At 34.5% G+C, this 7500-nt stretch overlaps 1 pseudogene; it reads right to left on the bottom strand.

Annotated features, from left to right (window-relative positions):
- Positions 1-7500, bottom strand: part of LOC137621032 (protein O-mannosyl-transferase TMTC1-like) — a 167254-nt pseudogene that overhangs the window by 3840 nt on the left and 155914 nt on the right.

Below are 7500 nucleotides of genomic sequence, written 5' to 3'. Positions count from 1 at the left end.
AATTTTCAAGGATTATAATTGAAGAAATCTTAAAAATTCTACAAAAAAGACGTTAATAATCATAGATTCTAACGTCAAATCTCTCTCTCTCTCTCTCTCTCTCTCTCTCTCTCTTTCTCTCTCTCTCTTTGTATATTTGTTCTAAATTTCTCGAGAATTTCCAATGATAAAAATTTAAGCAATCTAGGATATTCTACATGAGGAATACGACCTCAATAACCATACATTCCAACGTCAAATGCACTCTCTCTCTCTCTCTCTCTCTCTCTCTCTCTCTCTCCCTCTCTCTCTCTCATACACACAGTCACTATCAACTTAATCTTTTGACTTATTAAAACTGATGAACATACTACGTAATCAAATATCGAAAATATCTCATCACACTTACCCACATTGCAACATTTTTTTTCATCTTGCATTGATTCCTGCTCTTTCTTGACATTGAACCCTCGTTTCCCTACTTTAACATAAACTATCATACGTATTAATGCCTTCTATACTTTAACTTAAAACCATACAGGATTTTCTTATGTCCAAATGCCATTTCAATACTCTGACCAATTATTAGACAAAGGTAAATTTTTCAAACCATCTTTCTTGCCCCTTGAATATTCTTGACCACATATCCACCAATCCATCCTATTTCCTTCCATTCGTATTCCACATTTAAAATTTGGTTTATTGAAGATATTTTGCAGATATTCATCTGCCTTTCTTGCTCCGTCTCTTATGTTACTTTCAGCTACATAATAATAATAATAATAATAATAATAATAATAATTAATAATAATAATAATAATAATAATAGTAATAATAAATATTATTATTATTATTATTATTATTATTATTATTATTATTATTATTATGATTGGATGTGATAATAGGTTACTACTAGACGTATTGGAGTAAATGTTAAGAATCACTTACTTTTCCATTTCAATTATCCCTTTAAGAGAAGGATAATGAAGATGATAATGATAATAATAGATATGATGATGATAAGGATGATAATGGTGATGATGATGATTTGGTAATGCTCACTAACAATTTATTCACCGAACCCAACAAGCAATACTGACTTGAGCAGCTTCCTCGTCGTGGTTCCGATTCTTGAGCATATCCGCGTAATGGGCGTGAATAAGTGCACAAAACGCGGGTGGGTTTGAGCAGTTGTGAGCAGCACGGTGAGCGAGTGCAAGGGTGTTCTGGGAGCGGTAGGTGTAGGTTTAGAAGAGGGAGAGTTGGAAGAGGGCTTCCTTGGGGGGGGGGGGGGGTGTCTCCTGTGACAGCACCTGCAGGAGGAGCTCTTGGCTGTCCGTGTAACACTTTTGCTGGAGTTTTACGCGTGCCTGCATTGAGAGAGAGAGCCTTACCTTATTGGCTTATTTATGTTTGGGTTCCCCCACGTCCCTCAGTCTGAGGCACCTCGTATATCCACCAGATATTTGATAATGCATCTTCCGGTGTATTTTGCATCTTCCAGTCCTGGATGATCTGGGATGCATCATAGGTATTTATCAAGCTTATTCTTAAACACATCTACGCTCACTCCTGATATATTTCTCAGATAAGCTGGCAGCGCATTAAATAGTCCCTGCATTATCGATGCTGGTGCATAGTGGATTAATGTCTTGTGCGCCTTCCTGGGATTTCCTGGTATAGTTTTTGGCACTATTAATCTACTCGGCTTGCTCTTTCTGATATTTTTAGCTCCATGATGTTTTCAGTAATTCCTTTTATTTGCTTCCTTGCTTGTATTATCATGTAGCGTTCTCTTCTCCTTTCTGAGACTGTATAGTTTTAAAATTGCAGTCTTTCCCAGTAATCAAGGTCCTTAACTTCTTCTATTCTAGCAGTATAGGACCTTCTTACACTCTCTAATTATGCAATATCCTTTGGTAGTGTAGGTACTATATCACATTGCCGTACTCGAGTGTACTACGTTCATAAGTTTTGTAAAGCATAATCATAGGTTCAGCTTTTCTTGTTTTAAGGTGTCTGGATAACTTTCCCATTTTTACTTTACATTTAGGCAACAGTGTTGCTATTTGGTAGTTGCATAACATATTCCTATTTAACATTACACCAAGGTCTTTAATTGCTTCTTTTTTTGTTATTGTCTCGTTATTAGGTTCCTTGTATGCATATACCATTCCCTCTGTTTCCATAATTTATTGATTCGATTTATCGGAGTTAAATACCATCCTATTTATCTCCAACCCTTCATACATATTGTTTAGATCTCTTGTAGTGAGTTCCTATCTTCATCACAAGTAATTTCTCTACTGATTCTTGTGTTATCGGCGAAACTTCTCGCTACAGAGTTTTTAACATACAGTCTATGCATGAGATCATAATAACAAACAAAAGGTGCAGCTAATACCGTACCTTGTGGCACGCCAGATATTACCAGATCTTCATCTGATTTCGTCGTCATTTGCAACCTCTATCTGTTTTCTGTTTTGCAGGAATTTTTTTACCCATTTTCCTATCTTTCCCACAATATTACGCATTCTCATTTTTATCTCTAATATACTATGGTCTACCTTGTCAAAGGCTTTCGCTAAATCTAGATAGAACACATTTGTGTTTTTTTCATTTATCATATTTTTGTATATGTTTTCATAGTGTGCTATCAGTTGGGTTTGTGTACTTTTTCCGGGCACAAAACCATGTTGACCTATATTAAACAAATTATTTTTAACCAAATGATCCGTTATTTTCTTTTTTATTACCCTCTCATACACTTTCATAATATTTGATGTTAGACTAACAGGTCTATAATTGCTTGCCTCTAGTCTTGATCTACTTTTGAAAATAGGGGTTATAAAAGCTAATTTATTAACATATCTCGCTCATATCTACACTTTCTCTTAGCAGTATTGCAAGCGGCTTCGCGATAGCTGTGTGCATTTTTTTTCAACAAAATCGCTGGAACTCCATCTGGTCCGGCTACTGATCCCTTTTAATTTCGCCTTAACAATATCTGCTTCATTAATATCTATATCCGTTAGATATTCAACATTGTATTCTCTCATTTCTGTTCATTATTCGCATTCGCAATTCTTGGCGTGAACTCACTTTAAAATTTTTCTGCTAATATGTTGCATATTTCCCTCTTTTATTCGTTAACCGTCCTTCAATTTTTGGAGGGCCTATTTCTAATCTCCCTTTATCATCTTTTTTGTATAGGAGTAAAGTACTTTGGGGTTTTTTTTTGATATTTTGAAGTGTTCTTTCTTGTAAGTCCGTTTTTTTTTTTTCATTTTCTTTCGTTTACATAATCTTTTGTTCTGCATTTTCTATCTTACTTTTTATTTCCATCATTTTCTACATATTTTTTTCTTTTGCAAGATTTTTCTTCCACTTTCTAATTTTCTGAAATAAGATCCTTCTTTCTCTTGGTATGCATGTCTTTTGGTTATTGGTTTTCTTCGGTACATATTTTTCAACAATTTTCTCCAGTATTTTGTACAGTTTGTCCGTATTTACCTGTATAGTATCACTTACGAATAAATTTTTCAATGCAATGTTCAGTTCTTCATTTATTTTTGACCATTTTATATTCTTAGTTCACAAATTATATTTTCCATATCCTTCCCAATGTTTTGTGTTTTGATTATCTCTGCAATCACTTGCTTTGGAATGGACCATTAATTCTATGACATTGTGGTCTGAAATTCCCGTCTTATACACTATTATTTCTTTAACATAATTCACCTCATTCACAAATACTAGATCTAGGACATTCTCCTTTCTTGTTTGAATATGGTTTATTTGTTGCATATTATGTTCTAATAGCATATCTTGAAGCTTTTCAAATTGTCCCTTATCTTCTGCGCTACTATTACTCTCAATTTTATATGTATATATACAACCACTTTCTTCTATCCATTCTTTCCAGTCCACGAAAGGAAAGTAAAAATCTCTGGATAGGAGAATATTCCATTCTTTATGGTTTCTACATATATCATCTATTTTTTCTATTAATACATCAAACTCCTTAGTACTTGGGGGTCTGTAAACTACAATATTCACTAGTTTTTCAAATTCAAATTCTACCGCAATCAATTCACATTCCGTGTTGCTGTATTTTTCACAGCCTTTTCCATGACTTGTGTCTCTTCCATAGATTGCGGTTCCCCCTTGATTCCTATTTGTTCTGTCTGATCTATATGTTTGAAAACCCTTTATCTGGTCATCCCTGCCAGTCTCTTGCGAATACCATGTTCTACTTATATTTAATATATCTATTTTTCAATTTGGTTTAGTTTTACTAAGAACTCTATTTTCCTTTTAGAGTTACTCTGGACTAAACCCTGTGCATTCATCACTATTTTGATGAGAGAGAGAGAGAGAGAGAGAGAGAGAGAGAGAGAGAGAGAGAAAGAAAGAGTAACCTCAAGGATGAAACATATACGTTGTGATCTTCATTCTTTAATATAAATTATCAGTGTAGTATATGTTTTACCAAATCTCATAAGCTAGTCTTTTGTTATTCTACCCGAAATATTTGGAAAAATACCTTCTAAAAAAAAAAAACACTGCAGCTTATAACTCACTGACCCACTGTATGGAGGAAAGCCGCATAGTTATTATGGACCACTGGATCAAACGGCCTTGCCCTTAGTAAGGTGAGATGTAGTTTCTCAGCATCCGCAGGACTTCCTTCATCGATGCACATCCCCGCTAAGGCCGATAGACGTCCTTGTTGCTGGCATCATGAGTGAGGGACTCCTCCAGCAGGAGCATCGCTTCTGCTACGCCCTCCTTGTCTTCTGCTTTCAAAGTAAACAAGGGAGGATGGTTATGATCTCTGTTCTTTAACTGGAAGATAAACAAAGAGAAAAGTAAACAAGAAAACAAAGAATGATCAAGATTAATTCTTTACTGAAAACTATTTGAAATATACTTCATTGCTGTAGAACGAAAATAGAGCACAATCAAACATAAGAGAGGAAACTATAAAAGACCAGGCATGTAAAAGAAAAATTGTCATTTGTAATATTTAAATTTTTTGAAAAGCGCTAGAAGTATTGCTGACCTTTTCCATTCTAAATTTGGCCATTTAAATCAATAAATCCTATAAAGTGGATAATCATTAAGAACTAAATATGAAATAAAGGGAATATTACTTATAAAGAATTACTATGAAAATGTAAAACAATAAACATGTTCAAAGTACTGTAAAGACTCAATAATAAAGATCATACAATAGCCAAACATCGTCAGAGATACGAATTACGCATGATGGATTTGTATCATCTAATGGTGGTAGGTTGGCCAGGGCACCAGCCACCCGTTGAGATACTATCGCTAGAAAAATGCTACATTGGTTCCTTCTCTCTGGTTACGTTTCATTTTTTCTTTGCCTACACATACACCGAATAATGTTGCCTATTCTTTACATATTCTCCGTTATCCTTATACACCTGACAACAATGAGCTTTACCAAACAATTTTTCTTCACCCACGGGGTTAACTACTGCACTCTAATTGTTCAGTGACTACTTTCCTCTTGGTTAGGGTAGAAAAGACTTTTGCTATGGTAAGCAGCTCTTCCAGGAGAGGGACTCTACAAAATCAAACCATTGTTCTCTAGCATTGGGTAGTGCCATAGCCTCTGTACCATAGTCTTCCACTGTCTTGGGTTAGAGTTCTCTTGCTTGGGGGTACATTCGGGCTCGCTATTCTATCACATTTCTCCTATTGTTTTGTTAAAAATTTATTTGATATATTTATTTTTATGTTACTGTTCTTTGAATATGTTATTTTTCATTATTTTCTTCCATCACTGGGCTACTTTCCCTGTTCGAGCCCCCTGTCTTATAGCATCCTGCTTTTCCAACATTAGTAAGTAATAATAATAATTACAATATCCATATGCTGTATACATACATTTTGAGCAACTCTACCCCGTCATCATGATTCAATTATCAAAGAAGACTAAAACACCGACTCAACACTTCTAAAATATTGCATAAAGATATTGAATCATTAGACTAGCAATTCCTGCAAGTGATCCATATTTGTTTCGAAGCTAATAATTTTTTTTCATTCTCGTGTCAAAAACTCATCAATATAAGCAGTCAAAATTTTCTATAATTTTCATGTCAAAAAATTAATCAAAATATTGTTTCGTTTTGAAGAATTGTTATAATTCCAAGGTAGAAAAAATATCAATTTATTAGTTCGCAGTAAAAAAAAAATATTTTTTCTTTTATAATTCTTAGATAAAAAGTTATCAAAATATTTTCTCGCAGTAACAAAAATTTTTATAATTCCCAGGTCAAAAAGATATCAAAATACGGTTTCACAGCCAAGTATTGTTATAATTCAGAGGTCCAAACATAACAGCAACAGAGTTTATTTTTGTAGGCTACTGACTTCACAATGATGAATTCATCCAAAAGATGAACCAAACATAAGTGATTACGATTCTGCAACTCACAGATATTTCCCTTGATACACTATTCCCCTCACAAAGATAATCCTCACAAACTGAAACTTTATCAGATTAAGCCAGTCGATCCCGGGCTTCGCTTCCCTTAAGGGGAAACTAAGCGGGAGAACATTCGTGTTTTCAAATGACTTTGTACGATCCGGCTAATATAGGATGATTCTCCTCTTTGTAACTCGAACCAGCGTCGCTTCTGAAGTTGAGGAGAGTTAGTTTAGTTATTGGAACAATTCCAGTTCATCTAGTTTTAAGATGGTTGTACGTACATGTGTCTTATGAGAATGTTGTTGTGCTTATACACACACACAAAGATACACGCACGAGTAGTCCTAATACTTGTAGGTCTTAGATGATTATCATTTTTTTTTTCTTTTTTTAATAGATTTGTTTCCGCTTCTTAGTACTGGCAAAGGATAGTCCTGAATACTCGTAAGTCTTAGATTTTTAGTAATATTTTTTATTATTTAATTTTTTTTATTCTGGCACTTTTCAAATAGATATCCTACACTTCTTAGTACCAAGAGAAGGTAGTCCTAATAATCGTAGGCTCAGGTTACTAGCATTTTTTTTTTTTTTTTTTTTTTGTAGGGGGAACCTTCTTAAATGGATTTTTCCTTCTTCTCAGTACTGACAGAAGGTAAACCTTATACTCGTAAATCTTACTTTTTTAGGCTGGCGAGATTATAGTAGGCCCAGGCGTGCTGCGGGTGTGCCCTCAGAGTCAAGCGAAAATGGGTTTCAGCCTCTGAAGTGTCGTTGCCAAATTGTTGTGAGTTCTTGAGTGTTCCGGCCATAGCCTATTGGTCATAGAGGAATTAGTATTATATAAGGGTTAGGTTTTGAATTTTATCTGGAATTCTAAACTTTTCAAAAATCAACTGAAAATTAAAGTTTTTGCATTCTAACCTCCAAAAAAGTTGTGGGAAATATGATGGAAATTATTACATTTCTGGTACTTGATCCGTATCATGGGTACAACAAGAAATATAATAATAGAACTCTCTCTCTCTCTCTCTCTCTCTCTCTCTCTCTCTCTCTCT

The sequence above is a fragment of the Palaemon carinicauda genome, chromosome 2 (genome assembly GCF_036898095.1).
Source record: "Palaemon carinicauda isolate YSFRI2023 chromosome 2, ASM3689809v2, whole genome shotgun sequence".
NCBI lineage: Eukaryota > Metazoa > Arthropoda > Malacostraca > Decapoda > Palaemonidae > Palaemon > Palaemon carinicauda.
This window is presented reverse-complemented; position numbering and strand designations above follow the sequence as displayed.